The sequence below is a fragment of the Vipera berus genome (assembly GCF_964194415.1).
Source record: "Vipera berus genome assembly, chromosome: Z".
NCBI lineage: Eukaryota > Metazoa > Chordata > Lepidosauria > Squamata > Viperidae > Vipera > Vipera berus.
In genome coordinates, this window is record NC_138205.1 from 13,247,137 (window position 1) to 13,270,283 (window position 23,147).

Sequence of the window (23,147 nt, forward strand, 5' to 3'; positions counted from 1 at the left end):
TCTCAAGTCCAAACATAAATATTTCCACTGTAGAAATTTTTTTAAAAAATGTCATCAACCCCACATCCCAGTCAAAGTCACAAATCATCACAAATCAAAACTGGCTTAGGTCAACCTAGACCAGGGGTAGGCAACCTTGGCTCTTTTATGACTCATGGACTGGCTCAGGAATTCTAGGAGTTGAAGTCCATGAGTCATAAAAGAGCCAAGGTTGCCTAACCCTGACCTAGACCATCCACGACAAGTATCCGAAGCCCATTATAACCAAGACTTTATGCAATCCAACTTGCTCAGTCTTTTTCACCAGTCAAGATAGGTTACAACAATGTCTTTCAATCTTGGTGTCAACCTCCAGTTCAAGGCTTTAAAAGGCTGGGGGATTCTGGGAGCTGAAGTCCACACCTCTTAAAAAGCCACCAATGTTGAGAATAAACTGAATTAACAAGATCATCGTCACGGATTCAGGTGAGAAGACAAAGGTATTCTGTACAGTAGCAGATGCCAAAACTTGGGATTGGTTTTGGAGCTGCTGATGCTAGAATAGTCTCTGCAGCTTTATTCACATTTGTTACACTAGAACGGATATTTGTCCATAGGAATGAATCAATGGTCTTCTAAGTTCTCCATGGTCATTGTTCAAATACTGCCTAAAACTTTGGGGACAATTCCAGACCTGTATGGGTTTGGCCAACAACACAAGCAAACTGATCCTAGGGTGCTAGGCCGGACAAACTAAAAGCGTCAGCATTCTCAAGATGTCTCAGGGCGCTCTGCAATATGGATTGCCTGGTCTTGAAAAAAGCTGGAATTCCTACTGAACGTCTGCAGAATCTCCCCGGTGGGTTGGAGATTCAGATTAGAACAGTCCACCCAGCTCTCCATCCTGGACAAGTCAAAGGCCATCATCGCCACCACCAAATCTCTCATTCCATCTGCAATCATCACTATACGATCTCAGGCTCGGGCGACAAGCCAGTCGGTCAATTCCTATCACAACCAGTAGATCAATACTCAGTTGATTTGGGGGGGGGGGAAGCAGACCCTGCCCTTGGAAGGAATTGTTAGGAAGGGGGGGGGGAAAATTCTGCCACCATCGCCGTCCCCTAGCCAAAGTTCTACCCCCTCTTTATTTTCAGGGTTCCCAGAACAGAGACCCCCCCAACTCTGCTGCTGTGCACAGTGCCCAACCTGACCCTCCCTCACTTCATTGGGTTTGGTCTCCGGGGTAGTGGTCCATCTCCAGCTTTCCTTGTGGCTGCCGCTGATACTGATGTATCCGAGAATGCTGGATAAGGTTACAGCGGCGAGTGAATTGCCTCCCACACACGGGACAGCAAAACAGGGCCTGAGCTGCGGGTACTTGCTGGTTCTGGTGCTGGCGCAGATTGTAATTAAAGAAGAAGCCCCTGTGATGAGCATGGCGGTGGAAAGGTCGCTTGGCAGAATGGATGGCTTGGTGACGCGCCAGGCCGTTGCGATCCCTAAAGCGCTTCCCGCACTTGGTGCACTTACACTCTCCAGGTTGGCGATGTTGGTGGCGGGCCAGTTGGGAGGGCTTGGCAAAGCTCTTGGGATGGTTCTTATGGGAGTGGTACCACTGGTGCCGAGCCAAGTCCGCTTTGTAAAGGAAAGCCTTGCCACAGTCTGGGCACTTAAAGCTTGGCACGCTTTGCTGCCAACAGGGTTTTGCCCTCTGCTTTCTGGGAGGGCTGCCCTTGACGGTGGCATCACAATTGTCGAAAAGTCTTGGAGAAGTTGGCCCAGATGGCAGGACATCTTCCAATTTCTCTTCTCTCCAAGTTGCCAGCTCCTCCTCATTTGAAAACTCCAACTCTCCTTTAAAGGGGAAAGGGAAAAAAAAAGAAGTAGGAATTATATTCCACCTGGAGCACTGTTCTTTTCCACTGGTTGATGCTCTGAAATTCTAGTCAACACGAAAGTAGTAGTTCCTGCTAAACCTCTTGCCTTAGCATGCATGTAGTCCTCGGCTTATGACTAGTTGCTTAGTGACCATTCAAACCTTCCAAGGGACTACTTACTACTCGGATTCTCAATTCTGACAGTCACCCCTCCTTGCAGTCACATGACTGAACTGGGTGCTTGGCAACCAGGCTGCATTTACATCTCTTTGCAGCACCTTGGGGTCATGTGACCTTGTTTTACAACAGTTTTGCTGAAAACCAGCATTTACTTCCACTGTTTAGCAAAACCCAGCCCATAGCAAACCATTAATAAAAGAACTATCCAAGGCTACACAATCTATCAATCACTAGTTGCCATTTGAGAGCTTAAACATGAGGGAAAACAGACTTTCTACAACTAACAAATACTGCGATTAATTGGGTAAATGGCCTAGATAGTAATATATAGAACACTTATGCTATATATTTTAAAATGTAATCTGTAACTAATGGAGCGCACTTGCGCTCATGGTTAAAATGCTGTGATAGGATGAAATGAAATGAAAAAAGCCTCCAACTGTGTGTTTACACAAAGACACAGACACACACACAGAGACACACACACACACACCGGGCAGCAGTGATGTCACCGGCTAATCCTTTCAAACCAGAAGCACCAAGTCACAAGCACGATGTGATCTATAACTTATATCTAACTTCTTGAATTCTTCAAACCTTACAAAATTGACTCCATATTTCCATCATACATGTACCATAGCATTATGTGCTCCTTCTATATAATTTCACCCATGGGCTCCATGCCATACACTAAACAAATAAATATCAATCCCTTTGAAGATTTCTTTCCTGGAAGAGATGTCAGGCCCTCACGTAGTTGCTACACACCTCCCCATGGGATCGGCTATCCAGTGTTGAGAAACTCAGTAAATCAAGTCAAGTCAAAATCAAACTTTTCCTCACCTGTGTCTTCTGGAGATGCACCTTCGGCAAGGTTGTGAGGCTGATGCTTCTCCAGTTCATGATTCTCGTTTCTCCCCATTTTCAAGATGAGATCTGGATTGTAGGTGGGAAATCCTACCAATAAAAAAAGGAAAAGGGGGAGGGAGAAGAAAAGTTATTTTTTTAAATATATATATATATATATGCAAAACATCCTAAAGACGAGCACAGGAGAACAACGTACACAAAACCCAAACCTGCCTGCCTGCCTAATTAGAACGTTTCAACAGCACAAGTTAAACCCCAACTTCTGATTTTCAATGGCCACACTATGTACAGCTATAGGCTCAAACCTATGGTGAAGGAACCAATCATCAGCTTCTCCTCTAGAACAGGGGTCCCCAACCCCTGGGCTGCAGCCCACTTCCAGGCCTTGGGCCGTTCGCAACCGGGCTGCGGAAGTGGCGGGCGAGCCATGCACATATCTCCACTTCTGCGAGCAGCGGGCGAGCACACACACACTTGCTCCCTTCGTGCAAGCAGCAGGTGTGCATGCCCACCACTCGCACAAATGGAGCTGGGCTCATGTGCATGCCTGCCACTTTTGCGGAACTATCCCCTCTCCACTCCACCGCCCTGCCCCACCCCTCCCCCCTCCCCCCCCCAGTCCACAAAGCCGGAAGGGTTGCTGAACTCTGCCTTAGAAGGTAACTGGCTACGGTTTGCGGCTCAGTGATCTTAATTATTATTGTGGTGGTAAAAGGTAGCCCAACACACGTCATATATTCACCAACCATATGTCAGAGTTCGTATGGCTGCTATGCTACCCTGGTAGGAAAGGATAAACACGTTTACATGGGGAGGCTTTATCAAAAGCCTTCCAAAGTCAGCCTAATTTGCATGGTGTCTACCTTGTCTTGTCTTGATAATATAACAGACGGAAAGTATACTATATAAGCTCTGCTTCTGCTTTTGCTCAGAACTGGCCCCCAAAAGGCAAAGCTTTGCAGAGAGCTAAGCATATGCTGAATGTATTTGCATTCTTAATTTGTTAAGCGATTTGGTTAAGTCAGCCAGGTTTAGGCCACAACGTTATATAAGACAGGGCTCTTCAAACTTGGCCCTTTTATGACTTGTGGACTTCAACTCCCAGAATTCCTCAGCCAGGCATGCCTGGCTGAGGAATTCTGGGAGTTGGAAGTCCAGAAGTCATAAAAGGGACAAGTTTGAAGAGCCCTGATCTAAGACACAACTCTCTTTCTGCCGGCCCTTCAAAGCAGTCCAGATCAGGAAAATAATACTAATGCTGTTTAAGCTTTTTGTAAGGTTATAGTAACAGAATATTGCAAGTCCGAAAGCATCTCTTCCTTCCTTCCGTGACTTGGCTTTCTAGAGAATGTGGAAGGGTCAATTTCTCCACCTCCATGCCTGCCTTGGACTCAGACTTCTCAGGCTGGGGAATTCTGGGAGTTGAAGTCCAGGTGGTCAAGATTAAGAAACACTGGTGTAGACTTCAGCCCTTCCTCCTGTCCCTCAGGTTTATTCTCCCAGCCCGTTACAATTCCCCAGTCCTGTCCAACTCTCACCCAATGCTCGGACATTCTCATAATTCTCCAGCATCACTTTTGTGAAAATCTTCCTCTGAGATTCATCTAGGAGCCTCCATTCTTCCTCTGAGAAATACATGGACACCTCTTCAAGAGTCACCAGAGCCTGAAACCATTCAAATGTTGAATAATTGAGACCTCATCCTGAACAGACAGTCCTCGACTTACAGCCATTTATTTGGAGACCATTGGAAGTTACAACAACACTGGAAAAAGAAGTGAGTAAGGACCATTTTTCACACTTATGACCTTTGCAGTATCCCTATGGTCACGTGATCAACATGTGGACGCTTGCTCGTATTTATGACGGTTGTAGTAGCCCAGAGTCAATGTGATCACCTTTTGCAACTTTCTGACAAACTTCAGTCAAAGGGGAAGCCATTCACTTAGTTGTTGTTACTAGGTTGCTACTAACTTCACAACTGCAGTGGTTCACTTGACGATTGGAGCTAGAAAAGTTGTAAAAATGGAGCAAAACTCACTTAACAACTGTGTTGTTTTAGCAATGTAAATTTCGGGCTTAATTATGGTCATAAGTCGAGAACTACTTGTGCTTCCAAGGGAAACTATCAGCTGTTGCAACTGACCACTACGTCTTGTCCTTGATTTATGACCACAATTGGGACCAGTGTGGGTTGTTAAGTGAGTCACACTCAATTTTAAGATTTTGTTCTGCCAGGGTCGTTAAACAATTCACTGCAGTTGTTAAGTGAATCACATGGTCATTAAGTGAATCTGGCTTCCTCCATTGACTTTGCTTGTCAGAAGCCAGCTGGGAAAGTCACAATTGGCGATCATGTAACCCTGGGATGTTGCAACCCTCGTAAATACATGCCAACTTACAAGCATCCGAATTTTAAACATGTTGCTGTTGGGATGGTATGACAGTCATACAGTAAGCATAAGGATTGGTCTAAGTCACTTTGTTCAGTGCTGTTGTAACTCTGAACAGTCACTAAACAAATTTAGTCACAGACATGTTACATGATTCTTTGAGAAGGCAGAAGTTACTACATTCTAAGTGCCGAAGATGAGATTTAAATCTTGCATTCAAATCAAGGAACAGCATATACATTATTTATACTAAGACAGAATCACTAAATCATGCATCATTCCTCATATCATTTAAATGACAAAAATTAGAAATATTGATAGAAGTCCAAAGAATACATATCAATCTATTATAGTCCTGCAGCATAGGAAAAGGAGAAAAAGCCTTTTAAAAAACAATTTCATTTGTTTATGAATTTATAAAGCCACCTCAGTCAAGGCTACTGTAAGCATCAGTGCATCCTTTCGTTATATCAACTTATTTGTATTCTGCCTTTATTATTTCTACAAAGACCTCAAGACAGTGAACATAACCAACACACCTTCGTCCTCCTATTTTCCCCACAACATCAACCCTGCGAGGTGAGCGGCTATTAATCCTTATTTCAAGAATGAATTTTTAGAAATAGGATGGTTTGCCACAAAAAAGATGGATGCGATAAGTTGTCAAGGGCACATCACTGGGGCTCACTGAAGAACTCCAAAGAGTCAGGTGACCCAGATGATCCAATAGCAATCCAGGCCTCCGTATATAAGTTCCTGCTTCTCCAGAGTTCTTCAGTCTGAAAAATTGAAGACCTGATCTTCGGTCTTTGGGAATTCCCTTTCCTCCCTGATAGGTTGTTTTTCAACCTCAAATAGCGATTCTGGCATCACCGCTCTCTAACCTATCCAAGTGGGTTAATATTAAAACACTATGTCTCACAGCCAATGGCCTTTAAGACCCCTCACCTTTTTCCCATGTCTCTCAAGCACAGAAAGTCCTGTCAGAAAGTTTTCCACCAAGTCAACAGCTTGCACACAACTTTCTGGGTGCTGCTGCCATACCCAACTCTGTATTTCCTTGGGCAAGATAGCCAAAAATTGTTCCAGGACCAGCAGTTCTAGAATCTGTTCCTTACTATGTCTCTCTGGTTTCAACCAATGATGGCAAAGGTCCAACAGTTGCCTGTAAGCTTTTCGGGGTCCCTCACCTTCTGGGTAACAGTACCAGCGGAAACTCTGGCGGGCACTCTCCATGACAATGCCTCCTTTTTTCAAGATGGCTGTCTCTTCCTCCTCCTCATCTCCCTTGTCTCCATCTGTGAGATTACTGCAAGCTGCCTCTTCAGGTTCTCCTATTTCATCAGGTTCTCTTAAGTGGATCATCTCTCCTTCAGAATCTCTTGGGTTGTTTCTGGCAACCACATTGGCCTGACGATTGTCCCATAAGGTGATCTTGGCTCCTTCTGCTTTCTGAATATAGTCCTCACATATCTTAGCCATCTCCATCTGGGTGACTTCAGTCTGAGTGGCCTTTTCAACTCTGGAGAGGCCTCTATCCTTAACAGGGTTGGTGATGCTCTTGGTCCTCCCTCCATCTGTGACCGTAAGTGGGGCCTCATCTTGTAATTCAGGCACAATGCAAATCTTGATATCATCTCTGAGCTCAATCCTAGATTCTGGCGAGGACTTCCCTTGGACTTCAACTTCTTCTTCAACAGTAATCACACAATCAATTCCAACCATCCCCTCAGTGTCCGCCTCCTTCTCTTTAAAGGAGTTGGAAGAATTTTCACAGGAGACCACACAAATCTCGATGTCGTCCAGCATTATCTTGGGAGGGGTTGCATCTGTCACTTTGTCCGGCATTATCTTGGGAGGAGTTGCATCTGTCACTTTGTACTGTGGAGTCGGTAGGAGGACCTGCTGCGAGACCTCCCAGTATTGGGGCTTCACAACCGTTCCACTTAGATCCATGCAGTCTTTCCAGGATGGTGAGTAATTTCGGAACTCCTTCATTGTCCCAACAGGAGGTGAACACTTCTCCATTTCCACTTTAATTTAGACTTCTGGTGTTGGAAAGCAGAGAACTGAAGCAACTGGCTTAGAATCGACTAGGAAGTCCGCTTCCTCGAGAAGCAGATGTTGTCACCTCTTGCTTATTTTCAGGACTTGGTTTATGTTTTCCCCATGAATAACATCCTTCAGAAAAGAGATGAAGAGGATTCTTCCAGCCAGCTGAAGTGGGGAAAAGGAAATGTGTCTGGTCAAAAAACGTTGGCAATTGTGAACCAAGAAAAACAAACAAACATACAAGTAGTCCTCAACTTACAACAATTGGGCCAGATTTTTTTTATTATTTATTATTTCTTTTTTGCTAAACAATGTGGTCATAGAGCAAAACAGGGAAGAGTTGTAAGTCCCAGGGAAGGAGCAAGATAATGTGCAAGAGTGTGACAGAATGCATGAGAGGCATAGTGCAGGTTGCGGGTGTGTGAGGGTGCAAGGAGGGGTGCACAAAAAAAAGTCTGAATGCTATTGCTACTGCTAGAACGATCAAGGGTCTAGGAGTCCCAGTGTAAACACAGAGGGGCTGAGGGAAGGTGTGCAAGTGGGGAAACCTATCCCAGCAACTTGCAACCGCTTGCAACAACCTGCACGAACCCGTTGCCCAGCACCTCCTAGAACAAAGTCATATGACCAGAGATGCTGGGCCAGCCAGAATTTCAAAGACCAGTAATAACCACCATTCATTCAGCATTGCAGCATAACTACCAACCGTCACTGAATGAATGAATGAATGAATGAATGAATGAATGAATGAATGAATGAATGGTCACGGGTCAAGGACTACCTGTAGAGCATTTTCAGGCAAGAAGCCACAAGACCTCCAACAGTACAGAACCATACTACAGACTCCTGGAGCACCCTAACGGTCACTAGTATTCTGCTCAGGGGTGCTGATGGGGTACGGTAAAAATATCAAGATGCAGGCCATGGCCCTACAGTCAAAACCCTGCCCTAGGCTTCATGCATTACGCTTGTAACCCAATAAAGAAAGCGGTGCTTGAACACCACAGTTGCAACTACCATTTTGGCCACTTTCAGCCTCCTTCAGAGGCTTCTGCTTTAAAACTAAATGTCAATGCTGCTAACATTGGGTGTTATTGCTTTGACAACAGATGGAAATGCATTCATTTTTCGCTTTTAGAGCTGATTGATGCTGGGAGGGGGGGATGTGGATGAGAATCCAGTTAGTTACAACAATTTCAAGTTGTGGGAATTCAAGGTTGCTGATGTTCTGTTCCAGCCTACTACCAGCCCTGCAGAAAAGGCAGGGACAACCCCTTTACAAAAGGCAAAAGGCTGGAAGTAAGCCCGCCAAATTTATTTACACAAAACAGATCCAAAACAGAGCAAACTGAGCAAAACAAAATACGAACCACTAAAACAGGAGCTATTCAGCATTCAGCAAACCAGCCCTCCCACACATTCCCCTTTTAAACAGTTCAAGGCGTGGCTTCTCTCTGCTTCCTTCCAAGGTGCCCCATTGCCTTCCTCTGTTTACTCCTGATTGACTGCCTCCTGCGTCGGGCATCCTTGAACAGGGCCAGCTGTGGGTCATCTTTATCCACGTTGTCAGGCTCACACAGCTGGGTTTGCGTAGTAACCAGATGGAAGGGGCCTGGCTGAGAGCTCTGCGAAGCCTCAGAACTGTCCTCTGCAGGCTCTCCAAACCGCTCCTCCTCCTCCTCTGAATCGCCGACCCAACTGCCGAACCCACAGGCTGACCTTGAATCACAACAGCTGAGCCGAGTTGAACGATTTGGATTTGGCTGGCTGGAGAGCTGTGGAGAGAGCCCGCATTTACAAGCTAATTGGGGAATGTGATTTATGACTGTTAGTTGGAGGAGGGAATTGTGCTTTGCTACTTTGTGCCAAGAGGAGGGGAATTCAGTTTTTGCCTTCAATTATGTAGTGCTGACTTCATGCTTCTCGAATAAAAGATTCTTTAAGGTAAACAATGCCTCGAAGTTCTTTTGAAGAGTTTCATCTGTCGGAACCATGGCACTAAATTTACTGTCCACCTTGAGAGATTTTTTTTTCCCCAACAGAAAAGCCAGTGGGGTCTAAGCCATTGTGATCCCTGCTTGTTAGGATATCTGCAGTTGAAGGAGATGTGGGGAGGGGAACATCAGCAGTACAGATAGACCTACCACCACAATTGAGCTCAAATCTCTATTGCTAAGGAGAGCATTACGACCGTATCCTATTTTATGATCTTTTTGCACCCACAGTTGTTAAATTGCAGTTGTTAAATGAATCACGCAGTTGTTAATCTGCTTACCCCACACACACACACACACTGACTTTTCTTGTCAGACGCCAGCTGGGAAGGTTTAAAATTGGTGATCACGTGACCTCAGGACAGTACAACTGTCATAATAAATACATGCCAGTTGCTGAGGGCCCAAATTTTGATCACATGACCAGAGGATGTTGCAACGGTTGTTAAGCGTCTAAAAATGGTCATAATTCACTTTTTTCAATGTCACTGTAATTTGAAACAGTCACTAAATGATTGGTTGTAGGTCAAAGACTACCTGTAACAACAACCAGTGGTACTACCAACATCCCCTACCCCCAATTCTCCTGATATCCCCCACCCTCCCACCCTTGCATATTCCATCACACTTGGTTGGTCAATGGGTGTAGCCTCCAAAGTGTGGCCTCAAATTTTAGACTTCCTAATTAGTATTTTAAAAGGTAATATTACCACTTTTAACATCTAAGTCTGGCCCTCTTTTGCATGTCCCCCCACCCCCACCCCCCTGCCACTTCTTTGCCAATGCCAATTCTTGACAACTATGACCTGGATGACTGAGAATCTGCATAGACGTGTCCTGAATACACTTGCAATGTGCAAAAAAAGAGAGATTCAAACCTAACTGGGAAAGAGTATTGTAAGCCATACATTGGTCACTTGTGGAATGTTATGTAGAATCAATGTTTTCCATTGTTCAAACTTCACAAGTGATCACGGTATTTTACTGATCATTTGTTTACTGACATGTGTACTGAATGCGTGTGATAAAAGTTTAAAAGCCTTTGAATCAGCCTCTTTTTAACAGCCTTCTGATCAGTAATCAGAGAAACCCATCTCCACTCAAAAAATACAATATTTCCTTAAAGGCAAAATAGATCACTGACAGCTGGAGCCAGTCCTAACATTTAAAAGCCTTGGGAATTTAGCACCTCTGCCTGGCCAGGAAGATCTTTCCTAATGAGGGAGATAACAGACAAAATATTTTCTAAGTTCCTCTGACCATAAGAATACCACCTATGTTTTCTGTTTCTCTGTGGTGATAAAACGTATATGTGGATCTAAGATGGCGGCGCATGGAATGGCTGCGGCTGCATTGGCTCTTGAAGGCGAATAGTTTTGGGAGGGATAGTAAGGGCTATAGGCCACATGATCAGGAAGATTTTAATGTGTTTGAGCAACATGGTGGAACTAAGGTAACATACGACATACGACCGACAATCTTTGCTGGCATGGCGAGTTTCTAGTTGTTTTGGAACTGTTGGTGAGACCGTTAAAAGTCGTTGGCGCTGTTTGAATTTGTTCTACCAGCAGCAAGATCTGACTGCTGGCCCAGGGATGGATTCTATTGCAAATCAGGGCTGTTTCCAGAGGAGGCAGAGGAGGAGAGGACCTGGAGCTTATGGAGTGAAGGAACTGGATGAGGCTGTCGGCAGGCCCAGAGGAAGAGAGAGAGGCTTTTGGAGGAGTTGGTGGCGGCGGCAGCAGCGTGCTCCAGGGGCGAAAAGAAGCAAGGCCTCTTTAAGGAAAAGGTGGAAGAGTCAGCATCAGAAAAAGGAAAGAAGGCGAGGTTGTCAGAATACAAGCGAATTTGAGGGCTAATCCACATGGAGCCCCATTTCCATCTGTCCTGTTTGCCATCGTTCTCTCCCTAGAGACTAAAATGGACAATGTGAAATTTGAGCGGGCCCCGAACAAGGAATATATATCGGAGGTGGTGACCCTTTGAGAGCTGTATGCAACGAAATTTCATTTTGATGTATGCCGATTGGTGTACATTCAAAGTGACAATAAAGTTATCATCATCATTTCACAATATCACACTCTTATGGTCTCATGTCTGACACAAAGGGCTCCAATGAAAGAGAATATTTGTAGCTCAGGATTGACATGAGGGGTCCTTGTTGCTCTCTGAGCTTGTTTTCTTGCAAACCTTTCATCACCCTAACTAGGTAACATCATCATTGCTTGTCTTCACTGCACTGCACTGCACTAGTCCTGATGATGTTACCTAGTTAGGGTAATGAAATGTTTGCAAGAAAACAAGCAAGCCAAGAGAGCACCAAGGACCCCACAAAAGGGATCCATACGATCTAAAAATCTCACTGATGCGCCAGTCTGGGGTCAGCTGCCCCCCAAAGCAAACCTTGTATTGTTTTTGGAATAATAATAATGAATCTTTTTCCAAAAGCAATCAGCCTCCGCATCTTGATTGCTTCCCAGCTCGGAAGAAACCCAGGGAAATTCTCCCAAATTTTCTGTATCCTATCAAAAGATTTGATCTCCCTCCCCCCCACACACACACACTTAATCAATGCTTTTTGTGTCAGCACCGCCGTGAATTATGAGGCGGGGGAATTGTTTGGGAAAATGAAAGTGCTGTATTTCCTGCCTCAAGTTCACCCAGCTAGAAGTGGGGAGCCACATTCCAAACCGTGCTTAGATTGTCCATTATAGAAACATCTTGGTTACACTGGGGTGGACAATGAAAGTGTGTTAAGGGAGGGAAAAGGAGAACCTAGGAATTTTGGTGTGTGATTCTCAGTTCCGGCTTTGCAATACAGATAGCCCTCAACTTAACGTTTGTTTAGTGACCATTCGGAATTACAACAGCATTGAAAAAAGCAGGGTGGGTTTGATTTAAATCATGATTCATATCGGCACTTATATAATCAAAGCCAAAAACTGAATTCCCCTCCCCTGGGCACATAGTATCAAAGCGCAATTCCCTCCTTCAACTGACAGTCATAAATCACATTCCCCAATTAGCTTCAAGCACAGGCTTCCTCTCCAGCCCGCCAATTGTTTATCAATTCTGATTTTAACAGCCTTGATTCTCACGCTAGGCTCAGTGTTGTTATGTCTAGCTGGATTCTCATCCACATCCCCCGCTCCCCAGCATCATCTAATTCTAAAAGCGAAAGGAAGAAAATGGGTACATTTCCATCTGTTGTCATCTGATCTTAGCAGCGTTGACACATAATTTTTAAAGAGCAACTGTCATCTCTGTCCCTCAGCGGCTCCTCCTCTGACCCGCTGTTCACTCACCGACAGCCCCATTCACTTTAATGGGACAGCTGGTGATGCTGCAGTGACACAAGGTGAGGGATGTGGCGGGCAGCAGGTGAGTGGATGTCCCCTAACAGGCGCTGCCATGATGGATCTGAAATGACAAATGCTCTTTAAATATAAGGACTCATTCTTGCTGGTAGGTAGAATCTTTAATATTATTTGCAAACAAAATGGTTTCCTATTTAGAATAAGCTGTCAGGTTAGTAAAGCAGCAATATCAGAATCACATATAGTTGGGAAACTACTCATTCTTTTATTTAATTAAAATACTTAAAGCCTGGTATAGATGCATTTCTCTTCAAACAATCATACGGTTTGTAATGTACATAATTTGCAAAAACAATAGGATAAAGGAATATTGCTGAACTTTGTTTTATGATTTATCTCATGGTTACCTTATGTGAAATTGTGTGAATGCATCAATGCAGTGCATGTTATCTCAGCTTGCAGAGCTTGGATTCATTGAATGAGTTTACCGAAAATGTAAATGTTGCAAAATATGCAGCCTCATGCTATATAACTAAGCTCCATTTCATGCTGAACAAACTAAATTAGTAATGTATCTTAAATAGAAAACTATATGTAGATAGATTTTTACTCCAAAAGCATTTGGAGTAAATTTGATAAAAAAACAAAAACTGATTTAAATAAAAAGAATCCGATTTTTTAAAATCAATTATTATCCACCCTGGAAAAAAGTTACTTGTGACCATTTTTCAGTTATGACCTTGGCAGCATCCCCATGGTCATATGATTTACATTCAGATGCTTAACAACTGGTTCATATTTATGATGGTCGCAGTGCCCTGTGACCTTCTGACAATGGGGAAGTGATTCACTTAACAAATGTTGTAAAATGGGGCAAAACTCACTTAACAAATTTCTCACTGAACATCATTAATTTTGGACTCAATTTTGGTCGTAAGTCAAGGACTACCTGTACTGCAATAAGCTTGATTTTTAATAAACTTATCTTTCTCAACAAATGGACGCAAGGATCATGTCAGACCGTGTAACCTTTACGTGGGAATACTCAGATCTAGCTTTACTTTTGCTACAACCATTTAACTTTAGTAAAACAACCTATCTGTCAGAATCCAATGACATCACATTCATAAATGTATGGTTAAAATATTGTGCCTACCGGGATTCTGCCATACTGGTAGAAGGAGGGGGGGATTATTCAGTCTATCTGTAGCTGCTTTCAAAGAACCTTTGATCTGGGGGAACAAAGAGGGGGGAAGTGATCTGTCTGTTGGGGCTGTAGGAAGAAGGCAATCAACAAAGGAATGCACGAAGTTCCTTTCTTCCCATGGAAGGACCTGACAACCAAATTAATGGGATCCTAACCAAATGGACCCCTTCATGGATTACTGCCTCCCCTTCATGGATTACTGCCTTGTCGTGGCGAAGGGGCTTGCGTAATTCAATGAAGCTATGAGCTATGCCATGCAGGGCCACCCAAGACGGACAGGCCATAGCCGAGAGTTCTGACAAAACGTGATCCACTGGAGAAGGAAATGGCAACCCACTCCAGTATCTTTGCCATGAAAACCCTATGGACAGTACCAAAAGGCAAAACGATATGACGCTGGAAGATGAGCCCCTCAGGTCAGAAGGCGTCCAATATGCTACTGGGGAAGAGCAGAGGGCTAGTACTAGTAGCGCCAGAAAGAATGAAGCGACTGGGCCAAAGCCGAAAGGACGCTCAGCTGTGGATGTGTCTGGTGGTGAAAGGAAAGTCCGATGCTGTAAAGATTTTTTCTCCATAGGAACCTGGAATGTAAGATCCATGAATCAAGGAAAGCTGGACGTGGTCAAACAAGAAATGACAAGACTGAACATCGACATCTTAGGTATCAGCGAACTAAAATGGACAGGAATGGGTGAATTTAATTCAGATGACCATCAGGTATACTACTGCGGGCAAGAATCCCTCAGAAGAAATGGAGTAGCCTTCATAGTCAATAAAAGAGTAGGAAAAGCAATACTGGGATACAATCCTCAAAATGACAGAATGATCTCAGTTCGAATCCAAGGCAAACCATTCAATATCACAGTAGTCCAAGTCTATGCCCCAACCACCAGTGCTGAAGAGGATGAAATTGACCGGTTCTATGAAGCCCTACAGCACCTTATAGAACTAACACCAAAAAATGATGTCCTTATCATCATGGGGGATTGGAATGCTAAAGTAGGAAGCCAAAAGATAACGGGAATAACAGGCAAGTTTGGCCTTGGAGTACAAAATGAAGCAGGGCACAGGCTGATAGAATTTTGTCAAGAGAATACGATGGTCATAGCAAACACTCTTTTCCAACAACCCAAGAGACGGCTCTACACATGGACATCACCAGACGGTCAACACAGAAATCAGATTGACTATATGCTCTGCAGCCAAAGATGGAGAAGCTCTATACAGTCAGTAAAAACAAGACCAGGAGCTGACTGTGGCTCAGACCATGAGCTTCTCCTTGCAAAGTTTAAGCTTAAACTGAAGAAAGTAGGGAAAAGCACTAGGCCACTCAGGTATGAATTAAATCATATCCCTGTTGAATATACAGTAGAGGTGACAAATAGATTTAAGGAATTAGATCTGATAGACAGAGTGCCTGAAGAACTATGGACAGAGGTTCGCGACATTGTACAACAGGTAGCAACCAAAACCATCCCAAAGAAAAAGAAATGCAAGAAAGCAAAATGGCTGTCTGAGGAAGCTTTGCAAATAGCTAAGGAAAGGAGGGAAGCGAAAGGCAAGGGAGAAAAACATACATATGCCCAATTGAATGCAGAATTCCAGAGAATAGCTAGAAGAGATAAGAATGCATTCTTAAATGAACAGTGCAAAGAAATAGAAGAAAACAATAGAATAGGGAGGACCAGAGATCTTTTCAAGAAAATTGGACAGATGAAGGGAACGTTTAATGCAAAAATGGGCATGATAAAGGACCAAAATGGCAGGGACCTAACAGAGGCAGAAGAGATTAAGAAGAGGTGGCAAAATTACACAGAAGAACTATACAAGAATGAGCTTAATGTCCCTGATAATCACAATGAGGTGGTCACTGACCTCGAGCCAGACATCCTAGAATGTGAAGTGAAGTGGGCCTTAGAAAAGCTGAGCAACAACAAAGCTAGTGGAGGTGACAGTATTCCAGCTGAGCTATTCAAAATCTTAAAAGACAGTGCAGTAAAAGTGCTACACTCAATTTGCCAGCAAATTTGGAAAACTCAACAGTGGCCACAGGATTGGAAAAGATCAGTTTACATTCCAATTCCAAAGAAAGGCAGTGCCAAAGAATGTTCAAACTATCGCACCATTGCACTCATTTCTCATGCTAGTAAAGTCATGCTTAAAATCCTACAAGCTAGACTTCAGCAGTATGTGGATCGAGAACTACCAGAAGTACAGGCAGGATTTCGAAGAGGCAGAGGAACTAGAGATCAAATTGCCAACATACGCTGGATCATGGAGAAAGCTAGGGAGTTCCAGAAAAACATCTACTTCTGCTTCATTGACTATGCTAAAGCCTTTGATTGTGTGGATCATAACAAACTGTGGCAAGTTCTTAAAGAGATGGGAGTACCAGACCATCTTATTTGTCTCTTGAGAAACCTATATGCGGGTCAAGAAGCAACAGTGAGAACTGGACATGGAACCACTGATTGGTTCAAAATTGGGAAAGGAGTCCGGTAAGGCTGTATACTGTCGCCCTGCCTATTTAACTTATATGCAGAGCACATCATGAGAAAGGCAGGGCTAGATGAATCAAAAGTTGGAATTAAGATTGCCGGAAGAAATATCAACAACCTTAGATACGCAGATGATACCACTCTAATGGCAGAAAGTGAAGAAGAACTAAAGAGCCTCTTGTTGCGGGTGAAGAAGGAGAGTGCAAAAGTTGGGTTGAAACTTAACATTAAGAAAACCAAGATCATGGCATCTGGCCCTCTCAATTCCTGGCAAATAGATGGGGAAGAAATGGAGGCAGTGACAGATTTTGTTTTCCTGGGCTCCAAGATCACTGCAGATGGGGACTGTAGCCAAGAAATTAAAAGACGCTTGCTCCTGGGGAGGAAAGCCATGGCAAATCTAGACAGCACACTAAAAAGCAGAGACATCACCCTGTCAACAAAAGTGCGTATAGTCAAGGCTATGGTCTTCCCAGTTGCAATGTATGGCAGTGAAAATTGGACCATAAGAAAGGCTGAGCGCCAAAGAATTGAGGCCTTTGAACTATGGTGCTGGAGAAGACTCCTGCGAGTCCCTTGGACTGCAAGGCGATCAAACCGGTCAGTCCTAGAGGAGATCAATCCTGACTGCTCTTTAGAAGGCCAGATCCTGAAGCTAAAACTCAAATACTTTGGCCACCTAATGAGAAGGAAGGACTCACTGGAGAAGAGCCTAATGCTGGGAAAGATCGAGGGCAATAGAAGAAGGAGACGACAGAGAATGAGGTGGCTGGATGGAGTCACTGAAGCAGTAGGCGTGAGCTTAAATGGACTCCAGAAGATGGTAGAGGACAGGAAGGCCTGGAGGAATGTTGTCCATAGGGTCGCGATGGGTCGGACACGACTTCGCAGCTAACAACAACAACAACCAAATGGAGTTTTGAGGGGAGTGGGTTGAACCGGGAATGCTTATATAGATTTGAAATGTGACTCAAGACCAGATCTTGTCTCATATCTCCACAACCAATCTTATTCTTAGTAAAAAAATTTCCTTTTGGACAACTCGGCTCCAAGAGTCCTTATTTCCTAAGATGTGAATTGGGGTGGGTCCTGACAGTAGACAGGATCTGGTCTTGAGAGGCTAAAGAGACTTTTTTCTGCTGAACCTGTCCTAAAACACCCAGATCCCAACAAACCTTTTGTAATACAGGCAGATGCGAGTGATGTAGCGGTAGGAGCTGTATTATTACAAGAAAATGATGGGGGGGATGTTGCAACCATGCACATACACATCCAGAAAACTCACAGAAACAGAACGACGTTGGCCAATATGGGAAAAAGAGGCATTCTCGTTGAGGTGGGCATTACTAACATGGCGCCAATTTTTAGAAGGAAATAAAATACCTTTCCAAGTCTGGACCGATCACAAAAATTTGGAAGCACTAAAAACGCCCAGGAAACTCACTCCTAAGTAAGCGCGCTGGTCCCAACATTTCCACCGATTCAACTTTACGCTCAAACACTTACCGGGGGAAAATTTTTTCCTGGCAGACGCATTATCCCACTTGCCCCAATATAACAGCACAAGGACTACTGTCTTTAAACCATTTGTGCCTGAACAACAACTGGCAGCACCAGTCACCACCAGGGCACAAGAAAAAATGAAGCTGAAGGTGGATGGCCAAACTGGAATAGAATTCCGGAAAGCTTTGGAAAGCGATGAATGGTTCCAGAAAAATAGACATGTGTGCACAATTAAAGATGGACTGCCTTGGGTGGGGGAGAAGCTATATATACCTGCCACCCAGAGAATCAATTTCATGCAACTGTGCCATGATACAAAATCAGCAGGACATTTTGGGTTTGTAAAAACCTTACATTTAACTAAAAGGCAATTTTGGTGGCCATCCATGAAAAAAGACATAGAAAGCTATGTGTGCAGCTGTCAAACTTGCGCTATGGCTAAGAGGCCGCAAGGGAAATCGCCAGGACTGCTACAACCGGTGGCGAACCGCTCAGCCCCATGGAAAGAAATAGCCATGGACTTTATTGCAGAACTACCAGAAAGTAATGGAAACACCGTAGTCTGGACTGTCACAGATCTGTTCTCTAAGCAAGTACATTTCATTCCTTGCCAAAAAATCCCGACTGCAAAAGCATTAGCGAAACTTTTCATATGACATATTTACAGATTGCACGGGGCACCACAACGCATCATATCTGAGAAGAGGGGTGCAATTTACGTCAGCATTTTGGAAAGAATTTTTATCCCTTTTAGGAACCACCCAAGGACTGTCATCTAGTCATCATCCTCAGTCGGACGGATCGGCTGAACGATTGAACTCAGTACTTGAACAATATTTAAGATGCTTTCTTAATTTCCAGCAGTCATATTGGACGGACCTACTGCCTTTCGCAGAAGTAGCATATAATAATGCAGTCCACTCTAGCACAGGTTACACTCCTTTTCAAGTAGCTATGGGTCAGAGCTTTAACCCAATACCAGAACTAACCCCAAAGGAACCGGTCATTCCCGAGCTGAAGGAATGGATTGCTCAATTACAAAACACCTGGCCAATAGTTCGGGAAGCATTACAAGCAGCTAGAAAAGCATACAAGACACAGGCAGACAAAAAAAGAACCAATCCCACAACTTTCAGGGTAGGAGAGATGGTTTATTTATCCACAAAATACCTCAAATCACTCCAACCCTGTAAGAAACTAGGTCCAAAATATATTGGTCCTTTTCCAATTAAAAGGATCATAAACCCAGTGACAGTCGAATTAGAACTACCCAAAACCCTTAGACGGATACACCCAACCTTTCACTGCAGTCTAATAAAGAGAGAACAACAATCACCCCTACGAACAAGAACCCCACCACCACCGCCACCCCCAATCATGGTGGAGGGAGAACAACATTTTGAGGTGAAAGAAATCTTGGATTCCAGAAAACACCACAGAAAGATCCAATATTTAGTGGCATGGAAACACCTCCCTTCCTCGGAAAATGAGTGGGTTAATAAACACCACGTTAGAGCACCAAAGTTGCTCAAGAGATTTCATACAGAATATCCAAACAAACCGGGTTAACATTTATATATATTTTTTCTCTTTTCTCTTGTCAGAATCCAATGATATCACATTCATAAATGTATGGTTAAAATATTTATTTTATTTTATTTATTTTATTTCCATTTATATCCCACCCTTCTCCGAAGACTCAGGGCGACTTACAAGCTTAGCAGTAGCCTTCATTCTATGTATATGCCTGCTTATTAGGGCTTTCACACACACCCCAAGCGGCATTATTACAAAGTCAGCTTATTGACCCCAACAATCTGGGGTCCTCATTTACCTACCTCGGAAGGATGGAAGGCTGAGTCAACCTTGAGCCTGGTGGGATGCGAACCTGCACTAATTGCAGGCAGCTGGTGTTACTTAAGGAGGGATTGTTTATTCAGTCTATCTGTAGCTGCTCTCAAAGAACCTTTGATCTGGGGAGAAAAAGGAGGGGGAAGTGATCTGTCTGTTGGGGCTGTAGGAAGAAGGCAATCAACAAAGGAATGCACGAAGTTCCTTTCTTCCCAGGGAAGGACCTGACAACCAAATTGATGGGATCCTAACCAAATGGAGTTTTGAGGAGAGTGGTTTGAACCGGGAATGCTTATATAGATTTGAAATGTGACTCAAGACCAGATCCTGTCTCATATCTCCACAACCAATCTTATTCTTAGTAATTTTTTTCCTTTTGGACAACTCGGCTCCAAGAGTCCTTATTTCCTAAGATGTGAATTGGGGTGGGTCCTGACACTCTCTCTTCAGCCTAAATTGAGGGTCTTTCTTTCCTAAATATCTAAGTCAGGACAGGTCTGACATTTAAGCTACATCTTAAGTATTCCCGTGCAAAGGTTACACTTCTTCCTCTTTCCCAGGCCCCTCCCCACTTGACCAGTTCATCAGTGTCCAATAGCATTCCTTTTTTGATGTTTCGGGAACAGCTTTGATGCTTGGTGCCTCTCCATAAGTTTCCGATTCTGTTCCCAGACTGTGTGCTTGACAACTGGCTTATTCCAGTTTTACACCTCTGGTTCTTGTCTGCTTGTCTCCCCTCCCCCCCTCCCCAATTTGCCTTCCCATTCCCATGCCTGACCTCTGCTTCCCCCAAATTCCTTCCCACCCCTCCCTTTTTAATGGCAGGATGCCAATGAAGCAAAGAAGCTGAAGATGGCAGACCTGACAGATTGTTTCTATTTAGAGGTTTAAATCCGACATTTTGCTTTGGCCGGATTACTTCAAGGGATTAAAGTGATTCGTACTTTCGGGTGGGCAAAGAAGCCACTTTCCAAAGGTAAAAGTCTCTCTTTCTCTCCCTCAAATGCAGGGATCAAGTTCTTACCAGCTCCACACGGGGTGCCCGCATTTGGAGGAAACAAAGGAACTGCCCCCCCCCAAAAAAAAAAATATGGGTCAGCTCCAGAGAAAAACTAAATTTAGTACTAGGTGCGAAAAGGCAGATGACACCAAGATCGGAAATCCCGGCCATAGCAACTGCTCTCACGGGGAAAGGAGGAGTCCAAGTTAAGATACACACAGAGGGAAGCACAGAGAGAGAGAGAGAGAGAGAGAAAGAAAGAAAGAAAGAGAGAGAGAGAGAGAGAGACAGACAGACAGACAGACAGACAGGCAGGGATCTCAATGATCATTTCCCTGTATTGGCCCCTGCGAAGTAAACGGGAGAAGGTGCGAAGGAGAGGTGGGATTCCCCGATCCCACCCGTGGGAAAAGGGCGGAGAAGGGAGCACCGACGCCCGCGACACAGCCGGGCGGAAAAGCGGGCAGGCAATGAAACGAGCAGGCGCCGCCGTTCCTTCTCCATTGGAGGAAAGGCGCGGCGGCGGGAAAGGCGTTCGGGGCTGCTGGCTTTCCCCGGATCTGGGGAAAAGGACCACGGAAGGGAAGGCGAGGCTGGAAGGCCACAATCTCGGGACTCCGCGTGGGCAACGAGCCGGCAAAGGAGACGGGCACGCGGAAAGGAAGCCCTGAGCGGGCGGGTGGGTGGGAATGCCGCTCGGGCGCGCGCGCGCCTCTCTCGCTCCCGGGCTCCTTTCTCCGGCGCCGCCGCGCGAGCCCGCGCATTCTCGCCCGGTGCCGGGGGTGGGTGGATGGAGGAGGGGGCCGAGATTTCCACCTGGACCAGAGGAAAACGGAGTTACTCACCTCCCCTTGGAAGACGGGAGGCTCTTTGCTGGCCGGTGGGTCATACCCAAAGCCCTCTCCCTTTTTTCTTTTTAATTTTCTTTTTTTGCTTCCGTCGGGGGCCGGAGGAGGGGAACTCCCCCCAATCCCAGGAAATGCGCAATCGCCCCCCTCCGGATAAGACACGGCCTGCCCTCCCCTTCCGTCTTGCTTGCACGTGGGAACGGGGAGGGGTTGGGTTGGGGGGGAGGGAGGGAGGGAGGGAAGAGAGGAGGGGAATGTTAGGGGTTAACTATTCCTTGACTGCTTTGCTTTGCGAGTTCGGAGCTGATCAGGCGAAGGGCCCCTTTCTCCGGCAACCGGGCAACCGCCGCCACCGTGGCTTGGCGTTGTCGAGCTCTCCGAAATTGCGCTCCGAGCGTGCCAGATCCAAGCGGATCTGAAATTCAACCCCCCGGGCGCGCGAGAGTATTGATGCGGTCGGTCGCCAAAGTCGGGTCCAGAAATCAGCGCCGCAGAGAAGAAAGGTTGGGCTTTAAAAAAAAAAACGCCCGCGCGCAAGACAACCCGCCATCGCTAGATGGCGCCCTCGGCTTTTCCCGATAGAAAGCTCTGTTGTTTCATGTCTATGGAGATTCTGTCATCCAGGCCACGGTTTATCCCAGGGATCTTCAAACTTGGCCCTTTTATGAGTTGTGGACTTCAACTCCCAGAATTCCTCAGCCAGCATGCCCGGCTGAGGAATTCTGGGAGTTGAAGTCCACAAGTCATAAAAGGGCCAAGTTTGAAGACCCCCTGGTTTATCCCAAAGGTGCTTTACCAGGAGGCAACTGGACTTCCTTGTTTTTGCTTTTTGAAGATGTGTCACTTCTCATCCAAGAAGCTTCTTCAACTCTGACTGGATTGGGGGTGGGGGGGGGGGAAATGGAAGGATTTATACTCCTTGCAGACACCTGATCGGTTGCAGGCCCTGTCTTATCCGGAGTGGTCGAGGCCGCTTGGAGGCTTGTCTGTGTCCTCGGGGGTCACCTGAGTGGTGCAGATGGGTGTGGAGCCACCTTGGAACTGCTGAAAGGACTTTTTGTGGAATTGTGCTTTTTGCGGGGTGTTTTCTGCCCTGCGTCCTGTTGTTTTATTATTTATTTATTTATTTATTTATTTATTTATTTATTTATTTATTTATTTATTTATTTATTTAAATCCCATTTATATCCCGCCCTTCTCCGAAGACTCAGGGCGGCTTACAATCTAAAGCACAATGTGCTTAGCAATAGCCTTCATTCTATGTATATGCCTGCTTATTAGGGCTTTCGGGGGGCCCCAAGCGGCATTATTACAAAGTCAGCTTAATTGCCCCCAACAATCTGGGTCCTCATTTTACCTACCTCGGAAGGATGGAAGGCTGAGTCAACCTTGAGCCTTTTAAGTTTTAAGGGCTGCTTTACCATTCCATTGTACTACACTGCAGGCCCAAAGGCCGGTTTCATCATACCAAAGCCGCGCCCACCCCATTGCCGGCAATGCAAAAAGAGTCGCGATACGTCGTGACACATCACGTGATGTGGCGAGTTTGACACCTGTGCTATACAGATATAGGGT